The 21,407-nt window shown below is 45.3% G+C and overlaps 2 long non-coding RNA genes across 2 annotated transcripts; both read right to left on the bottom strand.

The window, feature by feature from the left end:
• Nucleotides 1–1,859: 1,859 nt before the first annotated feature.
• Nucleotides 1,860–20,559, bottom strand: LOC116988245. Its single transcript, XR_004415895.1, has 3 exons — nt 20,547–20,559; nt 6,710–6,712; nt 1,860–2,354 (listed from the first exon to the last, which is right to left on the bottom strand). It is a non-coding gene; the product is annotated as an uncharacterized LOC116988245 (long non-coding RNA).
• Nucleotides 3,497–4,455, bottom strand: LOC116988244. The gene is made up of 3 exons (XR_004415894.1): nt 4,338–4,455; nt 4,146–4,221; nt 3,497–3,541 (listed from the first exon to the last, which is right to left on the bottom strand). It is a non-coding gene; the product is annotated as an uncharacterized LOC116988244 (long non-coding RNA).
• Nucleotides 20,560–21,407: the final 848 nt, after the last annotated feature.

Below are 21,407 nucleotides of genomic sequence, written 5' to 3'. Positions count from 1 at the left end.
ATCCCCACCCCCCCCCCCCCCCCCCAACCTCTCTCCACCTCAACTCACGCCTGGGCACCAAAGCAGCTCAGGAGGCGAACCCTGAGCTCCGTCTCCCAACAATCTGATGTGCACATCCGTCCATATTCAAAGATTTCATCTCCCGTCTCCCCACAGGGTGTAGACATGGCAGTAAATTTAATTAAAATATATCAAACCTGTGTATAACTGCTCTGGCACTGGACGGTGCGCTTTTTCCCTTTGTAGGTCACATCAATAGATGCGGCCGCGCTGAATTCTATCTTTAAATCAAAGCCGCAGGATGGAGATGTCTTCTTTAACACTGTTGCTTATTAGACCTTCAATCAGGATTGGCTCATGAGTAACTCGGGAGACGAACTTGGAACATCGCAGAAATGACAAGTAAACGGCAAACTTGTCATACCCGTGGGAACTCGGTTAAACTCTTGATCACACACTTGGGATTTCGTACACATCCACGAGTCTTTCACTCGGGGTACCTCGTGGGTCAGCTACCGTGAGACAGGGCTTTTAATTCACAAAAATAAAGAAAACACAATAGCGACCCCTCTCTCCCAGGTGGAAGCTATAAAACAGAATTTAAAATGGAATGGGTGAATACCCCGGGTTCGATAAGTGGTTTGTTATAAAACCTCTGAAAAGTCAGTTCATTTGACCATCCTGCAGCCGCGAGGAAATGGTCTAGAGGGACGTCCATTGCCCTCACTGCTGACGTTGATACCGCCCTGGTGGAGTGAGATTTAAAATTATCAGTATTAACTCCTGCACAAACCAACACTTGTTTCAGCCATCTAGAAATGGTCTGAATCGACACTTTCATATGTGGCATTTTGTGACTAATAAACAATGCTACTTCCGAACCTCTGAGGCTCTTGGTGACCTCCATATAATATTGCAAGTGCTCCACTACACACAGTCGTAAATCCATGGGATATGCTGACAGTACAAGCTTGAATCCTGACAACCCTGGTCTGTTCTGTTTAATTAAATCCTAGATGTAAAACATAACGTCATTCCCAGATGACACCATCCTGTCCAGTCGCAGCTTCTGCAAAGTCTGAACCCGTTGCGCTGAAACCAGCGCCATGAGCATGACAAACTTATGGGTAATTTTGACCAAAGACAGGGATGTGGCTGGACCCCACTGTTGAAGCAGCGTGAGTACCACACTCACATCCCAGATTTCAGAGTATCTGGGCCTGGGGGGATTGGAATTAAAAACACCCTTCATAAACCGGGATATTAACGGATGAGATCCTACAGACTGTAGTTCTGACCACAACCATAAGTTAGATGACAGGGCACTCCTGGCACTATTGATGGCACTATAGCTCAACCCTTCATCAAAATACAGCGTGGACAGAAATTCTAGCACATCTGAGATGCATGCTGTGTGATATGTAATGTTCCCACGTAAACAAAACTCCTCCCATTTCCTGACATGAGAGATGTACTGCTTTTTGGTACTATCCCTCCAGGACGATGTGATGGCATCCACGGTACGATTGGATAGTCCCTGACCCAGGTATGGCCTCCTCAGAATCTGCAAATTAACAGATTAATACGATCATACAACGGGTGTTGATCCCCAGTCACAGAGTGCACTAATAGGTCATTACGTTTTGGGACCGCCATAATAGGCTGTGTTATTATCTCCGAAATGAGGGTACCACCAAAACTCCTGAGGCAGAGTCCTGCTTGATCTTGAGCAAGCACCGACTGATCAGGCAGATGGGGGGAATGCATATAAAAACACTCTGCCCCAGTGTAGCGAGAACGCATCTACCGCTACTGCCCCTGGGTCTGGTTCCCATGAAACATACTTCGGTAACTGGTGATTGAGTCTGGATGCAAACAAATCGATATCTGGCATCTCTTACCGAACAACAATATCATTAAATACATCATGATTCAAAATCCATTCTGTGTTGTCATTGAATTTACATGACCTGGTGTCTGCCACCATGCTGAATCTGCCTGGCAAGTAGACAGCTGAAACCCAAATGTTTCTTTGAATGCACCAGTGCCAAATAAGGTTAGCCAATCTATCACAAGATTCCGACTTGATTCCACCCATGTGATTAACATACGCCACTGCCGTGGTGTTGTCAATCTGAAGCTGAACATGTAAGTGATGCTTGGTGGTACAATAAGCCTCAAGCCCATAAAATGCTCGCAATAGCTCTAAATAATTAATTCCATGTGATTGGAGAATACATGCCTCATGCGTATTCCATCTGCCTCCACAGCTAGAGATGGTATCAGTAGCACCCCAACCTAGGGCACTAACATCAGTCTGTAAAACAACTGAAGGTTCTTCAATCAGAATTTTGCTGGAGCTATTTGAAATGTTCCTAATCCACCACTGTACTTCAGCAATAGCTTCAGCTGGTAAAATGGCAATGCCCTGTCGAAATGACCTGCATGTATCCTGAGTGCCTGTACCTTTGCCCGTTGTAAATTTTGGTAATGCAAAGGTCCATACTGTGCAGCTGGAAAGGCAGCCACTAATTTGCCAATCAAGCTGGCCACATGTCTAATTAGGTGAGCAGGAGAGTGGGGTTGTTTGCAGTTGCAGAGGGAGGGGGCAAGGGTGGTACAGTTCCCAGTCTCAGCTCCTGTTCCGCCGAGCGTGTGGACGTGGATGGGTGGCTTGGTTGGCGGTGGCCCATGGTGTGGCAGAGCCGGCATGCCTGCTGACTCCCACCCCGACCCCCCGGTCTGGGGCCAGTCTGGGAGACAGCCGCCGAGCACCTGCCCCGGGGCGAATGATCCCAGCCTAACCCAAGAGCCATGTCACCCCAGACAGATTAATGACGCCCGCGCATCCCCCCCCCCCCCCCCCCCAACCTCTCTCCACCTCAACTCACGCCTGGGCACCAAAGCAGCTCAGGAGGCAAACCCTGAGCTCCGTCTCCCAACAATCTGATGTGCACATCCGTCCATATTCAAAGATTTCATCTCCCATCTCCCCGCAGTGTGTAGACATGGCAGTAAATTTAATTAAAATATATCAAACCTGTGTATAACTGCTCTGTCACTGGACGGTGCGCTTTTTCCCTTTGTAGGTCACATCAATAGATGCGGCCGCGCTGAATTCTATCTTTAAATCTTTACACTTGGGATCTCGTACACATCCACGAGTCTTTCACTCGGGGTACCTCATGGGTCAGCTACCGTGAGACAGGGCTTTTAATTCACAAAAAGAAAGAAAACACAATAGCGACCCCTCTCTCCCAGGTGGAAGCTATAAAACAGAATTTAAAATGGAATGGGTGAATACCCCGGGTTCGATAAGTGATTTGTTATAAAACCTCTGAAAAGTCAGTTCATTTGACCATCCTGCAGCCGCGAGGAAATGGTCTAGAGGGACGCCCATTGCTGACGTTGATACCGCCCTGGTGGAGTGAGATTTAAAATTATCAGTATTAACTCCTGCACAAACCAACAACATGTGCATTCAACCTGACGAAGCTGTTGTCTGTCTCTGTTTCGAATTTCACTGATTTTCCATACAATCCTGTAAAATTGAAGAGTAAAAATTTTAAATCTCAGTTTGAAATGGTAACTTTCCCATCTGAGATGGAACACAAGGTCGCTAGTGAGCAGTGATTTGCAAAAGGATGTTTTTTTTAAATGTGAGAGACAGAATGGCATCTGAAGACTGGCAGGTTTGGAGAGAGTGTTGAAGGTTTTACCAGGATTGGAGCACCTTCGGTACAAGGAGAGGTGGGACAAACATGGATTATTTTGTCTGGAGTGTTGGAGGTTGAGGGGCAAACTGTAGAAGTACAAAATGACAGGCAGCATAGTTAGTGTAGATAGTCAGAGTCTGTTTTATCCCCCAGGGTGGAAATGACAAGTAGCAGAAGGCACAGATTGATAGTGAGAGGGATCAAGTTAAAAGGAGATGTGAAAGGCAAGTTCCTGTTTCCACAGTGGTGGGTGCCTGGAACACACTGCCAGGGGTGGTGGTAGAAACAGATACAATAGCAGTGTTTAAGGGGCATTTAGACAGACACATGCACATTGAGGAATAGATGTGAGATGGGATTAGTTCAGACTGACATCATGGTCAGTACAGACACACACTCTCCAAACCTACATGTAAATCTCATACAAACCTGCACTGTCCGATCCTGACAGGTAAATGCACATCACAAGCACAATTGTTGCGAAGGGCTTCATCCTGTCTCCAACCTGTTAAAACAAAGAATTCCCAATTCATTTCATTTCACTTGTCGATCCATTGAAACAGAGAACCAGCAGCCAGTCCCGTGTGTCAGCAACACACAAACAGTCCCTCTGGTACTCACTGTGTCCGTCTCCAACAAGCCGGTTTCACCTCAGGGGGGGTCCAATACCCTGGGCACAAGATGCTGCAATTTATATTCTGCTGAACCCAGTCACTGCCAATCGCAGGATGGAACTGAGGGGGTGGAGCAAACTCTGCTGCCATCCAATACTCAGAGAGCTGCCATTGATCTGTGTGCTGACATCAGTCAGCATCAGGTGATGAGGGAGAGGGAGTGGAGTGAGAGGGGGAGGTGATGAAGTTCACCTCCCCCGACCGATCAGAGCTATCTTCCCTACCCCACTGTGGCTCTGATCTGTGACACAACTTCATGTTGAGAGGGAGAAGTGCACGTACATGTATTGGATGCTTGCCATGAGGTTGTGGTCAGGACCGCTGACAGCTGATTCCTGGAATACATGTAAAGAAGTTTGGTTACTGCCTCGATTCATCCCATGGGAAAGTGTCCAATGAGTGAATGAGTGGGCACAACTTGGAGTCATGAGTCATCGCATCATACAGCACAGAAACATACCCTTCAGTCCAACTTGTCAATGCTAACCAAGATGCCCTGTCTACACTAGTCCCACCTGCCTGCATTTAGCCCATATCCAATTATACCTTCCGTATCCATCTTCCCTATCCATCTTCCTATCCAAAATTCCCACCACCCTCAGTGAGAATACGTTGCCCCTCAGGTTTCTTTTCATCCTACCCTCTCACCTTGAACCTATGTCCCCTGGTTCTTGATTACCCTACTGTGTCTAAAAGACTGTACATTTGCCCTATCTATTCCATTCATGACATTATACACTTTTATAAAATCAGCCCTCAGCATTCTGCACACCAAGGCATAAAGTCCTGGCCTGCTCATCCTCCTCATATCTTCTCTGCACTTTTCCAAGCTTAATGACAACCTTCCTATAACTGGGTGACAAAGACAATGCACCAAATGTGACCTCACACATGTGTAGTACATCTGAAGGGTGTTGTACCGAAAGCCTTCTTGACCATGTTATACACCTGTGATAACAATTTCAGGGAACTATGTACCTTCACTCATAAATCCCACTGCTCAACAACACTCCCTGGGCCTGCCATTCACTTTCAAGGTCCTGCCCTGATTTGACTTCATAAAAAGCAACACCTTGCTCTTATCTACGTTGAACTCCACTAAACATTCCTCAGTCCACTTAGCTGATCAAGACCCTGCTGTAATTTTTAATAACCATCTTCACTATCTATAATACCACCCACTTTAGTGTCACCTGTAAACTTACCTTACACAATCCAATTGAAAATTGTTGATGTAAACCACATACAGCTATGGGCTCAGCACCAATCGTTGAGGCACACTACTAGTCACAGGCCTTCAGTCCGAGAAACAAAACTGTTCCATCATCCTCTGCTTCCTTAATCTAAGCGAAAAAGCGAGTTCGATATTACAACTGCACATGCCCAGGTCATGGGTCATCCGGGATAAACATTCTCGCCAACGGAGCTACTGTGTTTGTATGGACCTGCGTTTCATACGTATTTTCCAGTTTTACTTCTTCGAGGTAAGAAAATACTGCTTTCAAAACTATTAACTAGGAATATTTATGGTTCATTTATACAAAACCACAATGATTTTGGTGGTTTTATTGCTATATGCTTCGGTAAGTGAGTGAGATTGTGTTGATGAATAACAACCATTTTTTATTGTTGACTTGTTTGTTGACTTCTGAATGAGTTCTGCATGTACATGTGTGGGTAAAGTTGTGAAAGAAGACTTCTTTCAGCCATCTTGAATCAAAATGGCTATAGGCCTTGCCTGCTTTGTAGTCGCTAAGCAGGCGAGACTTCAGTGAAGTGACTGGCTGGTTAGCCTCATCATAACTGGCAAGATGACTTGACAGCTCGACGATGGATGTGGGAGGTCAGCGGTCGGTAGCACGGGCTTCTTCGTGTACGATGCGGCGTAAGCAAGAGAAGCAAGTTATTTTTCAACCGCCTGTCTGCTAAAAAATGCTTCAAAGCTTCGACTTTCCATTGCAGAAAATCATCCAGTGAAACATGATCGTAATTTGGGTCAGCCATAACCAATATAAGATTCAAAGAAGAACAAAACAGACCGAAAATGTACACAGTTTATACAGCGCTGCATTCGCTTCTTTTAAATCTCGATGACCTTTGACAAATCCCATAATTCCTTGCGTTTATCGAGATACTGAACTCGCTTTTTCTCAATCAATTTGACTAGCTCACCTTGGGTCCCCTGACATTTAACCTTCCAGAGTCACCTGCAAAGCGGACCCTTATCAAATGCCCTGCTGAAGTCCGTATAGACAACGTATATGTCTTTGCCCTTGTCAACATTTTTGGTAACTTCTTCAAAAAGGATTCATAAGATACTTTCTTCCACCTACAAAACCATGCTGATTATCCCTAATCAACCTTTGTCTATCCAAAGCCATATGTATATAATCCCTCAGAATCCTCACCAGTAACTTGTTTTCCACAGATGTTAGGCTCACTAATCTATATTTCTCAGGATTTTCCAGCCCCTTAAATAGAGGAAAACATTAGCCCCCCCCACTCCCCCTCCAGCTTCTGGCACTTCACCCATGTCTAATGTTGATTCATATCTCTCAATCAAGTTTTCCTGCCATTTCTTCTCTTGCTTCCCACATTGTCCTTGTCTATATCTAATTAAGCTCGGGAGATTTATGTACCATCATATGCCTTAGGACGTCCAGCATCTTCTCAACCCTGGTACGGACTGTCCTCAAGACATCACCATTAATTGGCCTATGTTCCCCAATCCAGTTAACTGCATCCAGGAATTTTTTCTCAACCAATATGTAGATTGCCCTACTCATCAGATGACATCACAGGACCTCAGTGGGAAAAGTGCTGGGCAAGTCACTGATATGTAAGTGGGGGAACTAATACTATCAGTTTTAAGGAGAGGGGCAACGTTGAAAGTATTTTACACTGTGAGTGGAGGGTGATTGTTGGTGTTGTCAGAGGTGGTGATGGAGGCAGATGAGATAGTGTTGTTTAAGAGGCTTTTAGATAGGCACATGGATCTGTAGGAAATGGAGGGATAGGCACTACATGCAGGCAGAGAAGATTAGTTTATCCTAACACCGTGTTCAGGATGAACATTATGGGCCGAAGGGCCTTTACCTGTGCTGTGTTGGTTTATGTTCTGATTGGGGAATCCTGGCAGATGAGGGATAATGAGGCACTGGTCAGAAAATAGGAGGCATGCATCAAGTGTAAGCAGCTGCGATCAAACAAAACCTTAGAGTGGAATAAGCAATGGTGGATTACTCTGTGTGTGAATATCAGGAAGGCTGAAAGAGGACATTTAATATCTTTGGCCAACAAGGTAAATGTGAATTCTAATGGGCCTGTCCCACTTAGGTGACTTTTTAGGCGACTGTAGGAGACTATGCCACATGGTCGCCACATGTTCGCGGGTGATTGCCAGGGAGTCGCCTTCACGGTCATGATGAGCACCCGCATTCTGGAAACTAGTCCTGGCCTCATTAGTCAAGTCAAGTCAAGTTTATTCGCCACATACGCATATGAGATGTGCAGTGAAATGAAAAGTGGCAATGCTTGCGGATTGTGCAAAAAACTACAAAACAGAATGGAACAGAATCAGAATTACATAATTGTGGGGGGTAAAAAAAGAAACAGCAATTTAAAAAGACACCACACAACAGTAAATTGGTACATTATGGTCCAATTTAGACTAGAATGAAGGACTAGACTAGAATGGACTAGAATGAAGCCGCCTTGGACAGTAGCGAGAATTCTCAAGCCGTAGGTGGGTCGCGAGGAGGTCCTAATGGGTTGCCAGGAGGTAGAAGGTTCTGGAAGGTTCACGGAGGTTCTTGTTGGTTGTAGCCGGTGCTGACCGGTGAATTTCATTGGCTCATTGGGAAAGAAAAAGGTAAGCAGTAGTTTTTAGAACCAACCAGTAATGTTAAATGTCCGCCGAGCTTCACAGCCGTGTATTTCTAGCTTCTTAAAAGTTGTCTCCACTCCTTCTCTCCCCTGCTCCCCCCCCTCTCTCCCCTCTCTTTTAAAGGACTTACCGTGCACCGTGCTTTAGTCATCTTTTTACAGCGTCAATCTTCCTGTTCATCCCGGTGTGCGTCTGTTTCACCTTGGCTTTGCAACGTGTGAATTTTTTAGACAGCACTCCCCCCGCTTGCCCTGTCCCTCACCCGCATAACGGGCTGGTGAAGGAAGCGATGTGTTTGTGTGTGTTCCACTCTGACAGTTGCCATTCCAGTTGCCAGTTTTTCAGGCAACTGCCGGCAACTTGACAGTCGCCAGCAGTCCGCTGAAAAGTCGCCTAAGTGGGACAGGCCCATCAGGGACTCCAAAAAGTATACAGGGAGTAAAAGAGTAGCTGTGGAGAGGATATTGTTGCCCTGAAGGATCAACATCATTGTCCCTGTGTTGGATCTTGATGGATGGGCAAGGTGTTAAATGAATATTCCTCATCAGTATTTACTGTGGCGAAGGTCATGAAGGTAGGGAATTAAGGAACAAGAACATCTTGAAACATATCCATATTACAAAAGAGGGGTCTTTGGACAACAGTACAGCATAGGAAAAGGCTCTTCGGCCCACAATGTCTGTGCTGAGCATGATGCCAAGTTAAACTAATCTTCTCTGTCTGCAAATAAATCATATTGGTCATTTCCTAAATCAACGCAAATAATGCCAAAGGCCATAACCTTGCTTCTATTTTAGTAGGGGAATTAAGGTGGCCAAACATGATGCCAAGTTAATCTAAATTCAATTGCCTGTACGTGATCTGTCCCTCCATTCCCTGCATAACCATGTGCTTATCTAAAAGCTTCTTACATGCTCCTTGTGAACCGGACTCCACCTACACTCCTAGCAAGGCATTCCAGACACCCATGACTCTTTGTGTAAAAACCTGTTCTGCACATCTCCTTTAAACTTTGTTCCACTCGCTTTGAAGCTATCCCCTCTAATCTTTGACATTGCCACCCTGCGGAAATAGGTTCCCAACAGAGGTCCCAGATGCAATGTGTTCATTTAGCATCTCACCTACATCCTCTGACCCCAAGCACAAATTCCTTCCTTTATCCTTGAGTGATTCTACCTTCTCCACATTTTGATCCTTGAAAATTCACAGCGGGTGCGAGGGGGTGGGGTGTCGTTGGAGGGATATTAGAAATCTGCTTAACTAATTGACAAGGCAAATCAGTTGACCATGTCACCAGTATCTGGGATTTGCATACACCAGCAACTTCCAAGTAAGTAGGCAAATCGAGTTGACCACAGGTGAGGTCAGTCTGTTCCTGCTCCAGGCAGCAGCCCTCGTTAACATGCATCATGGCGATGAAATGAGCAACATCTGGCAGTGAGGTGTAAAGAAGGGGACAACAGAAGCTGATTGTCCAGACAACAGAGCTGTCAAAATGGAGGTGTAAGAGAGTGAAGCTATCACTGGAGCTGACTGTTAAACCTCTGGGCTCACAGTCTGTGACTATCAGCAGCTTAATGTTCCATGGGGTAAAAGAGTCTATGTTTGGTCTCTCAGGTGTAAGGGAGGCCACACTGGGAACACCGGATAGAGGGGTTGAGCTTAGGGGAGGTGCACGTAAATCTTTATCTCACCCGGAAAGTCTGCCATTGTCCCTGAGTTTATAGAAATGGAGAAAATAAAATCAACAATAAAACCTGCAGATTCTGGGCATCTGAAATAAAGCCGGTCACAAGTCAGGTGGCAAACGTGGAAAGATAAACAGTTAAAGTTTCAGAACTGCGCAGTGGTCGAGCTGGGAGAGGTGCAAAGACCCGGGTTCGATCCTGACCGTGGGTGCTGTCTGTGTGGTGTTTGCATGTTCTCCCTGTGACCGTGTGGGTTTCCTCCAGGGGGTTCGGTTTCGTCCCACATCACAAAGACAGGCGGGTTTTAAGGTTAATTGGCCTCAGTAAATTACCTGGATAGGGAGTGGATGAGAAAGCATTATAACATTGAACCAGTGTCAACAGGTGATCGTTGGTCGGTGCAGACTCCATGCTGCACCTTCAAGTCCATCAATCAAAACTGGAAGAGATAATAAGGCAACTTTCAGCAGCAGACACGCTGGGGGTGGGTTGTTTAGAGGAATAATGGTCTCAGAACCATACAGCATGGAGACAGATGCTGTGACCCAACTTGACCACATCAACTGACGTATGTAATTTGCCCATGTTTGGCCCGTATCACTCCAAGTCTTTGCTGTCCATGTACCTGTCTAAATATATTTTAAATGTTGTGATTTAATCATACACCTGCTGTGTAAAACATTGCCCCTCAGGTCCCTATTAGTATACCTCTCTCAGGCCTCTCAGAGTTTTATATACTTCTGTCACATCTCCAAATACCTGAATCTTCTCAGATGCAAAAGAAAATAAATGTGCCATTCCACATTTTGTTCACCAAATAAGTTTGAAAGGAAGGAATGAAAAATGGAAGGAAGGAATTAAGGAAGAAAGAATAAAGAAAGGAAAGCAGTGAGAAAAGATGGAAGCAGAAGCAAGGAACTGCTACTCACAGGTCAGGCAGCATTCCTGGTGAACATGGGTAAGTGACATTTTAGGTCGGTCCCTCCTTCAAGCTGATTTTGGGGAGGGGAGGGGAACGAAAGTCTGACTTAGTAAGTCCCATTCATTATTGGGGATGTTAAAGTCACCCACTACGACAAATCTGTTACTTTTGTATCTTTTGGTAATCTACGTATCTCCCACTTCCTATTAGGAGCCTACAATACAATGCTATTAGACTGATTGCACCTCACCTATTTTTAAATTCTACCCATATTGCCTCGATGAAGGAACACTCCAGATATCGATCAGTTACATATATGAGCAGAGAAATGGCAGATGGAGTTTAATCCTGTCAAGTGTGAGGGGTTGCATCTGACAGGTCAAATATTATGGAAAGGTGTTCAAAGTGTTGAAATAACTCAGCAGGCCAGGCAGCATCACTGGAGAACATAGATAGATGGCGTTTAATTCTGGAGCCAGGCTTAAAAAAGGTCCCAATCCAAAACGTCACCTATGTTTATATCTATGTTTCCCTCTGCAACTGGATACTGGACTTATTAACTAACAGACCCCAGTCTGTTAGGTCAGACAACCACACCTCTTCAACCCTCACCCTGAACACCGGCGTTCCACAGGGCTGCATGCTGAGCCCCCTCCTCTACTCCCTCTTCACCCTCTTCACCTACGACTGCACACCTGTATATGGTACTAACACCATCATCAAGTATGCAGATGATACAACGGTGATTGGCCTCATCAGCAACAACGATGAGTCGACCTATAGGGAGGAGGTCCAGCTCCTAACAGCATGGTGCGCTGACAACAACCTGGCCCTTAACTCCAAGAAGACCAAGGAGCTCATTGTGGACTTCAGAAGGTCTAGGGGCGGCACGCACACCCCCATCCATATTAACGGGACGGAGGTGGAATGTGTTTCCAGCTTCAGGTTTCTGGGGGTCAACATCTCCGATGACCTCTCTTGGACCCACAATACCTCAACACTGGTCAAGAAGCTCACCAGCGTCTCTTCTTCCTGAGGAGACTAAAGAAGGTCCATCTGTCTACTCAGATTCTGGTGAACTTCTACCGCTGCACCATCGAGAGCATCCTTACCAACTGTATCACAGTATGGTATGGCAACTGCTCTGTCTCCGACCCGAAAGCACTGCAGAGGGTGGTGAAAACTGTCCAACGCATCACCGGTTCCTCACTCCCCTCCATTGAGTCTGTCCAAAGCAAGCGATGTCTGCGAAGGGCGCGCAGCATCGTCAAGGACTGCTCTCACTCCAACCACAGACTGTTTACCCTCCTCCCATCCGGGAGGCGCTACAGGTCCCTCCATTGCCGGACTAACAGGTTCAGGAACAGCTTCTTCCCTGCGGCTGTTACACTACTTAACTCTGCACCTTGGTGATTGCCAGTCACCCCCTCACCCCCCGGACACTCCTTCCCCCAGAAAAATTGCACTCCTACTGTTTGTACATATATATATTTTACTGCTCATTATTCTATGTTAGCTCTTCTGGGTGAGATGCTAACTGCATTTCGTTGTCTCTGTACTGTACACTGCACAATGACAATAAAGATTGAATCTGAATCTGAATCAGAATCTGAATGTTCTTCGGGGATATCCAGTAAATTTGTCTTTTTTGTAAAGCAGGCTCTGCAGGTCCTAGTTGTAAAGTAAAGGGAAAGAATACCATTAATGGTAGGACCCTTAACAGCATTGGCGCACAGACAGATCTTGAGATCCAAGCTTTGAGTTGAGAGGGTACCAGTTTAAAGGAGATGTGCAGGACATGTTCTTCACAGAAAGTGGTGGATACCTGGAATGGACTTTGGGTGCGGGGGTGGGGGGGAGGGGGGCTGGGTGTGGAGCTGACTTCAAGACCAACATTGTTTTCCATGTGGAATATTCCATGATTTACATCTTCTCTTGCTCCTAATACTGTACTACCTTTTGAAATGCAAGTTGGAAGTGATGGGAAGTTCTAAGTTGTTTGGAAAACCAGGATAGAAAAAGTATTTTTCCCACAGTGGAAATGTCCAATACCAGAAGTCGAAGATTTAAGATGAGAAGGGAAAAGTTTAAAGGAGATGTGTAGGGCAAGTTATTTTACACAATGTATGGTGGTACATGGAATGTGCAGTCAAGCAATTGGTGGAAACAGATACAACAGCAATGTTTAAAAGACATTTAGACATGAAGTGGCAGGAAATGCAGAGATGTGGATCATGTGCAGGGAGATGGCATTAGTTTATCTTGGCATCATGATTGGAGTAACTCACGAAACAGGCAGCATCTCTGGATAGGGGGAATGGGTGACATTTCATGCCGAGACCCTTCTTCAGACTCCAGTCAGAGATGCTGCCTGTCCCACTGAGTTACTCCGGCATTTTGTGTCCATCTTCAGTGTAAACCAGCATCTGCAGTTTCTTTCTCCACACCGTACTGTTCCAGATTCTGTGTGTGTGAGCATTTCTCTGGTTCCAGACATCATAGAAACATAGAAACATAGAAAATAGGTGCAGGAGTAGGCCATTCGGCCCTTCGAGCCTGCACCGCCATTCAATATGATCATGGCTGATCATCCAACTCAGTATCCTGTACCTGCCTTCTCTCCATACCCCCTGATCCCTTTAGCCACAAGGGCCACATCTAACTCCCTCTTAAATATAGCCAATAAACTGGCCTCAACTACCTTCTGCGGGAGAGAATTCCAGTGATTCACCACTCTCTGTGTGAAAAAAGTTTTCCTCATCTCGGTCCTAAAAGATTTCCCCCTTAAGCGGCCTTTTCACGGGGCGACTTGACGCAAGAGTTAACCAGAGTTTAACATCGTGGGAACCTCGTGCGATAACAGTACGGCATTCGTGGACCACCGTGGACCACCGCTAACGGCAGGTAATCGTGTAACTTGGTCACTCGGGAGAAAATTCAAGAAAGTTTGAATTTCTCCAAGAGTGACTTGTACACTTGTGGTTGAGCATTGCAACATTATATGGACGTAGTGGCCAGTGCGATATCCGTAATAACTCTTGCGGGTACCGTGGGAACTCCTGCGAACGGTGAACCCGGAAGCTGGACAGAGGGGACAGAAGGTGAGTAAAAATTGTCTTCTGTGGGATTGAATTTAAAAAATAAATAAAAATAAAGATTTGCATCCGCATATGGACATCAACTTATTCATGAGTTATGTTAATGAGATTCAAGAAAATAACTATAATCTTTAAAAGGGACTTTAAAAGGGACTTTACTGAAAGGTTACGCGTTTTTATGGTCCGTGAGAAATTTTTCACATGTACTTCTTTGAGAGATACAGGTCGGAGTCCTCGCCGACTAGCGATCGATGCCTTTCCGAAGCAGGGTCCGGAACGCTACCAATCAATGTTGTACAGAGACCCGTGTAAGGAGTGAACTGCACATGCTGGTTTAAACCGAAGACAGACACAAAAAGCTGGAGTAACTCAGCGAGTCAAGCAGCATCTCTGGAGAAAAATAGCTGATGTTTCGGGACGATACACATCTTCAGACTCAATTCCGATTAGGCTGTCTGAAGAAGGGTTCCGATTAGAATCGCCACCTATTATTATTTAAATTATGTAAAGCGCTTTGGGGTCAATGCAAATTGGCTTAAAATGCGCTATATAAATAAAGTTTACTAGTTTACTTACTATTCTTTTTCTCCAGAGATGCTGCCTGACCCGCTGACTTACTCCAGCTTGTTATGTTTTTCTTCTCAGATCTGACTTACCTGCTGAGTTACACCAACATTTTGTGTCCTTCTGTGCGTATTAACCAGCATTAACCAGCGTCTGCAGTTCCTTTAGACATTACCTAACTTCAGATTTTAGAGATATAGCGCGTGGGAACTCCTGCGAACGGTAAACCCGGAAGCTGGACAGAGGGGACAGAAGGTGAGTAAAAAAGGTGGTCTCAATATCGACAAGGGAACATGTGTCCTTCGAGGACGTCCCACCTAATTGTCATTGTTGGATAATCTTTTTAACAGGAACACTTGCAGAGATGGCTCCCAGAAAATCTCAAAGAAAGGGGGTAAAGCGTGTCAGAGATGTTTTTGCCATGTTGCTCTATTCAGTTTCTATATTGTTTCAGTTTCTATATCTATATTGTTGCTCTGTTCAGTTTCCCAGGGGGTCGGGACGGGACTGGAGTTGGGAGGGAAAGGTGGGGGAGTCGAGGGAGAGGAGGGGGAGACAGATGGGGGTGTCTTCATTTACTGGCGGCGGGTGTCTGTCACTGAAACAGGCAGGTGAGATTTCACATCCACCTTGTGTGTGCCTCTCTCTCTCTCTCCCTCCCTCTTACACAGGCTGAGAGACTCTGCCTCTGTGAGTGTACGTCTCTTTCTCCCCCTCTCCCACACACAATAAGACCGAGGTACTGTGCTCAGTCCATCTGTGTCTCCCACATACACAGTGAAACATGTCTCCAAATGAGCCAATTCAACCAAGGGAGGATATTTATAGTGTGTGAAAAAAAAGCTACATCATTTGTGTCACGTGTAGTTCACGATGTTCATTCAAGATTTAACGCGAAAGCTCGGGAGACGGACAAGTCACTCGCACAAATAACAGAAATGCCGAGTACCGTGGGAACTCTTTATCTACCCCCCGTTATATCGTGCGAGACTCGTGCTGGACCACGACCACTTCACTCTGGTGACACCTTGCGTCAACTCGCCCCGTGAAAAAGCCCCATTATCCTTAAACTGTGACCCGGTGTGACCCAATCATGTCTGTCTTGATCTGGTGTCAAGTTTTTGGAAGTAATTGATGTGACACTGAATACTTTCCTCGTTCCTGTTGCAACAGAGAATGACAACAAGATGGCTTTGTTCCACCCCATCCCTGATGTGACACACAGCTCAGTACTTCACCCAGCCTGACATACCCACAGCCACGGCTGAAAAACACAGCTCCTGTTACAGACATTCTGCATGTGGTCCTGGGAACAATGACATTAATGGGGAGCTTATCCCATCTCATTCAGTGGACACAACTTCCCCAGTAACATGATCAAGACATCAAGAGTCAAGATTCAACAGTCAAGAGTGTTTAATCATCATATTACCAAAACAGAACAACAAAGTTCTGACTTTCAGCAGCATAACTTTTCTGTAAACACAGATTTGAATAGATCACATAATAAACAAAGTAGGAAGTTCAATAAATAAAACCCCCCAATATTTGTGCAAAACAAAAGTACAAAGTCCCTCGGGCAACTGACAGTTCACAGTTCAAAGGTTAGTTGGTGCTTTTAGTATTGAATAGCCTGATGGTTGTTGGGAAGAAGCTGTTCCTGAACTTGTAGGTCATGGTTTTCTGACTCCTGCACCTTCTTACTGATGGCAGGAGTGAAATGAGAGCGTGGCCAGGGATCCTTGAAGATGCTGCTGCCAATTTAAAGCAGCGCCCCCTGTAGATTACTTCACTGGTGGGGAGGTCAGTACCTGTGATGGACCGGACAGTGTTCACCACTTTGTGTAATCTCCTTCATTCCTGGTAGTGTGAGTTGCCGAACCAGGCTGTGATGTAACCAGTCAATATACTCTCTACATCTGTAGAATTTCAAGAGAGTATTTGTCGACATACTGAATCTTCTCAGTCTTCTGAGGAAGTGGAACGTTGAAGGGCTTTCTATATCATTGTATCAATTTTGTTGGGTCCAGTTCAGATCTTCAGAGATATGCATGGCCAGGGATTTGAGGTTGTTGACTCATCACCAACCCATTGATGAAGACAGGTTAGTGGATCCTCGACCTTCCTATTCCAAAGTCAACAAACAGCTCCTTGGTCTTACTGATGTTGGGAGCAAGGTTGCTGTTCTTGCATCATTCAGTCAGATGATCGACTTCCCTCCTCTAACTCATCATTACCTGTAATGCGTCCAACAATGGAGGTGTTGTCAGGATATTGAAATATGGTGTAGAAACTGCAATGGCTACACAATAATGAGCATAGAGTGAGTACGGAGTCTTTATGGTTTTTGTACATTCTCACATGTGGTCGCAAGGATTTTCTCTGGTGGCTCTGATTTCCTTCCACATTCCAAAGACATGCAGGTTTGTAGGTTAATTGCCTGGTAATTTATAAATTGTCCCTAGTGTGTACGATAGTGTTAATGCACGGGTTGATCGCAGGTCAGCACGGACTCGGTGGGCTGAAGAGCTGTATATCAAAAGCTAAACACTGAAGTCTAAAAGAATTGAGCGGAAAGCTAAGCACGTGGCCTTGAGGTGCCCCAGTATTGATGGCTATCAGCGAAGAAGTGGTGTTGCCAATTTGTGCTGATTGTGTTCCGTTGATGAGGAAGTTGAGGATCCAGTGGCAAAGGGATTCGCAGAGATTCAGTTTGGAGGGGATGCTGGTGTCGAATGCCGAGCTATAGTCTATGAACAACAGTGTGACGTTATGTATGTGTTTTTATTGCCCAAGTGTTCCAATGTAGAGTAGAGAGTCAGAGAGATCGCATCTCGTGTTGATCTATCATGGCGCTAGGCAAATTGTAGTGGGTCCAGCTTCTTGCTGAGGTAGGAAGGGCCTGTTCCTGCACTGTACTGTACAATATTCTATGTGTGTGGATGTTCTGCTGCCTTCAAACTAACCAACCTCTCAAAGCACTTAGACACCAGGGACATTAGTGCCCTAGATCGGGAGTCATTAAGAGTATCTTCTGGCGTCAACCTGAGATACCATCAACCTGAGATATCAATACCAGCACAGGTGACGGGAGTCTGAGAAGGCACATCAGTGGTCCCCCTATCAAACCAAGCGTAGAACACATTGAGCTGATCTGGGTGTGATGCCATGCCGTCGCTTGAACTGCCACTTAGTTTCACCTTGTAGGAAGTAATGTCATGCATAATCTCCTACCCAGTCTATGCACCTTCTCCCTGGTCATCTGGTTCACGCACTGAATGAAGACCTGGCACCAGATCGAAAGCGGTCTGGAAATAGCAAGATGGCGGCATCTTTAAAATGACATGGAGCAAGCAGCCAATCTTTCTGTCTCTGTGTGTACGTGCCGACTGCTAAATCTCAAAGACTATGTGAAGATTTAGCATACTGTATCTTTTCACTATTGCTACATTGTCCTCTGGGCAAGATGTCTGTGGTTCCTGGTATCAGTGAGCTCAAGAACATCTCCTTGGTGGTGGAGTTCATGGGTTTGGGAAGTGCTGTCATATTGGCCTGACTGAGCATCTGCATTGTATTGTGTAGAGGTACACACTGCAGCCACTGTGTGCGGTGGTGGAGGGAATTAATGTTTAGGTTTACAGATAGCCTATCGATCGAGCAGTTTGCTTTGACTGGTGGTGTTGAGCTTCTTGACCCACCACAGGACATGCATCCTCTGACCCTGTGGCCACAGTGGAAGTGGGTAGACCCACTGGCTGTGGAGTCATTGATGGTGAAGGACTCGACAGCGGTAATGTCAGTGATGGCACCATGTGTGTCGGGACTCTCTCTTGTTGAACTTGCCCATTGTCTGCCACTTCTGTGGTGCCAACACTACTGGTCACTCACCAACCCACACCTCAATGTAGTCGAGGTCCAGTGATAGGTGGACATGGGTCAAGTCTCTTAGAATCACAGTGAGAAGCTGCCAGCAACGGCAGGCAGAGATCATCTAATTCTGGGCGACGCAGAGGAGAAGCCCTTGGGATCAGCTCCCTGAGATAAGTCAGTGAATGACAGTTGTAACGTGCTGTAACTCAGTCAGATCTGTATTTACTGTGGTCACCCCTCAATATGCAACCTTTCACCACAGGCCATGAAGAAATCAATTTTACACATCTGCACGACGACCGGATTCCTGAGAGCATCTGACAGCTTTCCAAAAGCCCGATGCAAAATAGGAGAAATCAATAATTCATCTTCTCCAGAAACAAACGGAAGTGTAATATTTAGGTAGTAAGGAACTGCAGATGCTGGTTTACACTGAATGGGACAGGCAGCATGTCTGGAGAGAAGGAATGGGTGACGTTTCAGGTCAAGAACATTCTTCACCAGAAAAAGCACCGATTCCTTCTCTCTAAAGATGCTGCCTGTCCCGCTGAGTTACTCCAGCAATTTGTGCTATCTTCGGAAGTGTAATACTGTCGGTGTGACTTCAGCTGGAAATATAGAAACATATAAACAGCGAAAACTGGTGCAGAAGTAGGCCATTTAGCCCTTCAAGCCAGCACCGCCATTCAATATGATCATGGCTGATCATCCAAAAACAGTAGACTGTTTTAGATTTTCCCCCGTATCCCTCGATTCCTTAAATCTAACTCTCTTGAAAACATCCAGAGAAGTGGCTTCCACTGCCATCTGTGGCAGAGAATTCCACAGATTCACAACTCTCTGGGTGAAAAAGTTTTTCTTCATCTCAGTCCTAAATGGCCTACCCCTTATGCTTAAACTGTGACCCCTGGTTCTGGACTCCCCCCCCCAACATGGGGAACTTTTTAAATGCATCAAGCCTGTCCAATCCCTTATGAATTTTATATGGTTCTATAAGATTCCCTCTCGTCTTTCTAAATTCCAGCTTATACAAGCCCAGTCGACCAATTCTTTCATCATACGTCAGCCCCGCCATCCCGGAAATTAACTCCCTCAAAAGCAAGAATGTCCTTCCTGAAATTAGGAGACCAAAATTGCACAGCATACTCGAGGTGCGGTCTCACCAAGGCCCTGTACAAATGCAGTAGGACCTCCTTGCTCCTATACGCAAATCCTCTCGCAATGAAGGCCAACATGCCATTAGCTTTCTTCACTGCCTGCTGTACCTGCATGCTTACTTTCAGTGACTGATATACAAGCAGACCCAGGTCTCGTTGCACCTCCCCTTCTCCTAATCAGACACCATTCAGATAATAACCTTCCTTCCTGTTCTTGCCGCCAAAGTGGAGGTTCACCAACAGGATTGGTGTCTCACCATGGCAGTGTCTGAAATATAATGATGCAGCCCCAGAGTTATCAGACTGAGGACAAACATGGGATGGGAAATAACACACGCTATGTTTTTGACTCCAGTGGTGGGAACAGGACAATCAAGGTAACACGGGGAAGGAGCTCCCTCTGGTGTTGTAAACTGATAACGCTCTCAGTGTTGAGGAACAGCACCTCATATTCCGCCTGGGGACCTTGCGTCCGGATGGCATTAACATTGAATTCTCCCAATTTTGCTAGCCCTTGCTGTCTCCTCCCCTTCCTTAACCCTCTAGCTGTCTCCTCCCACCCTCCCATCCGCCCATCCTCGGGCTCCTCCTCCTCCTCCCCTTTTCCTTCCTTCTCCCCCCCCCACCCCCCATCAGTCTGAAGAAGGGTTTCGGCCCGAAACGTCGCCTATTTCCTTCGCTCCATAGATGCTGCTACACCCGCTGAGTTTCCCCAGCAATTTTGTGTACCTTCGATATTCCAGCATCTGCAGTTCCCTTTTGAACACGCTCTCAGTGTGCTGCCCGGCAGCTGGTGAACAAGTTGATCAGTCAGATACCCGTGAAAGAGCAACACCAGGAATAGCTTTGCTCTTCATGTTTTTTTCTTTTTTTCTTTATGAATTTATGCTATTTCTTTTTGTTGTTTATTATGATATCTGCTTATAGCTGGATACTGTTATACATCCTCTAAATAATAGAGGATGTATAACTAAATAATATTTTGGGCCATTCTTTGGAAAGTGAACCAAAATGTCACACACGTTACCAAATAGCATCACATAAAGTAATACATTAAAAAATTATTGTAAGAGATTATTTTTATTCATTGCTATTTTCCTATCAAAATAACTATAAAGCATGCCTGCTAAAGATAAGAACATTCTAGATTTCAAAATTCACAAGGGTTTGTGAGATAAAACAGAGTTATGAAATAAATCTTCCATGTGATGTCACACACGTGACCAATCATATTTGACCTCTGACCCTAAACAAACATTTTCAGCATAACATAAATATTTCACTTGATAAACTTTGAAAAAAAATATGAATCATATATGCAGTACAAAACAATATACCTGTAATGCTTTCAGAATTAGAAGAGAATCTTCTCTTTTTTTCTGGTCACACACGTGACTAAGAATTGGCCTTTTGCTGCTGTAGGTATGAACATTTCATTGTTCTGTTTCGGGACGTTTCTCAATAAAATATTCTTGTCTCTCGACACATTCACCCAGTGGTCTCCCACCATCATGTTAAGGCCTGATAGGTCTGTAATCGATACATCATTAGTCTTCAGAAACAGCCCATCCAGTCTCTGTCTGGGATACGACAACCACTCATTGAACGCCCAGAGTGTACGTCACTCATTGATCTTACGCCCAGCTCTACATTTTGATACAACAGTTAGTGACCCCACGCCACACTGTTTTCTGGTTCATTAGAGCATAAAACCTTTATGTTCCCTTCCTGAACTATCTCGAGTAAGAAATAAAACTTTACTAAAAAGCATGTGCTTCTGTCACTATATTACATACAACACAGAGCATGGATCAGTACAGCACAGGGTCAGG

The sequence above is a fragment of the Amblyraja radiata genome, chromosome 27, assembly GCF_010909765.2.
Source record: "Amblyraja radiata isolate CabotCenter1 chromosome 27, sAmbRad1.1.pri, whole genome shotgun sequence".
Taxonomy (NCBI): domain Eukaryota; kingdom Metazoa; phylum Chordata; class Chondrichthyes; order Rajiformes; family Rajidae; genus Amblyraja; species Amblyraja radiata.
This window is presented reverse-complemented; position numbering and strand designations above follow the sequence as displayed.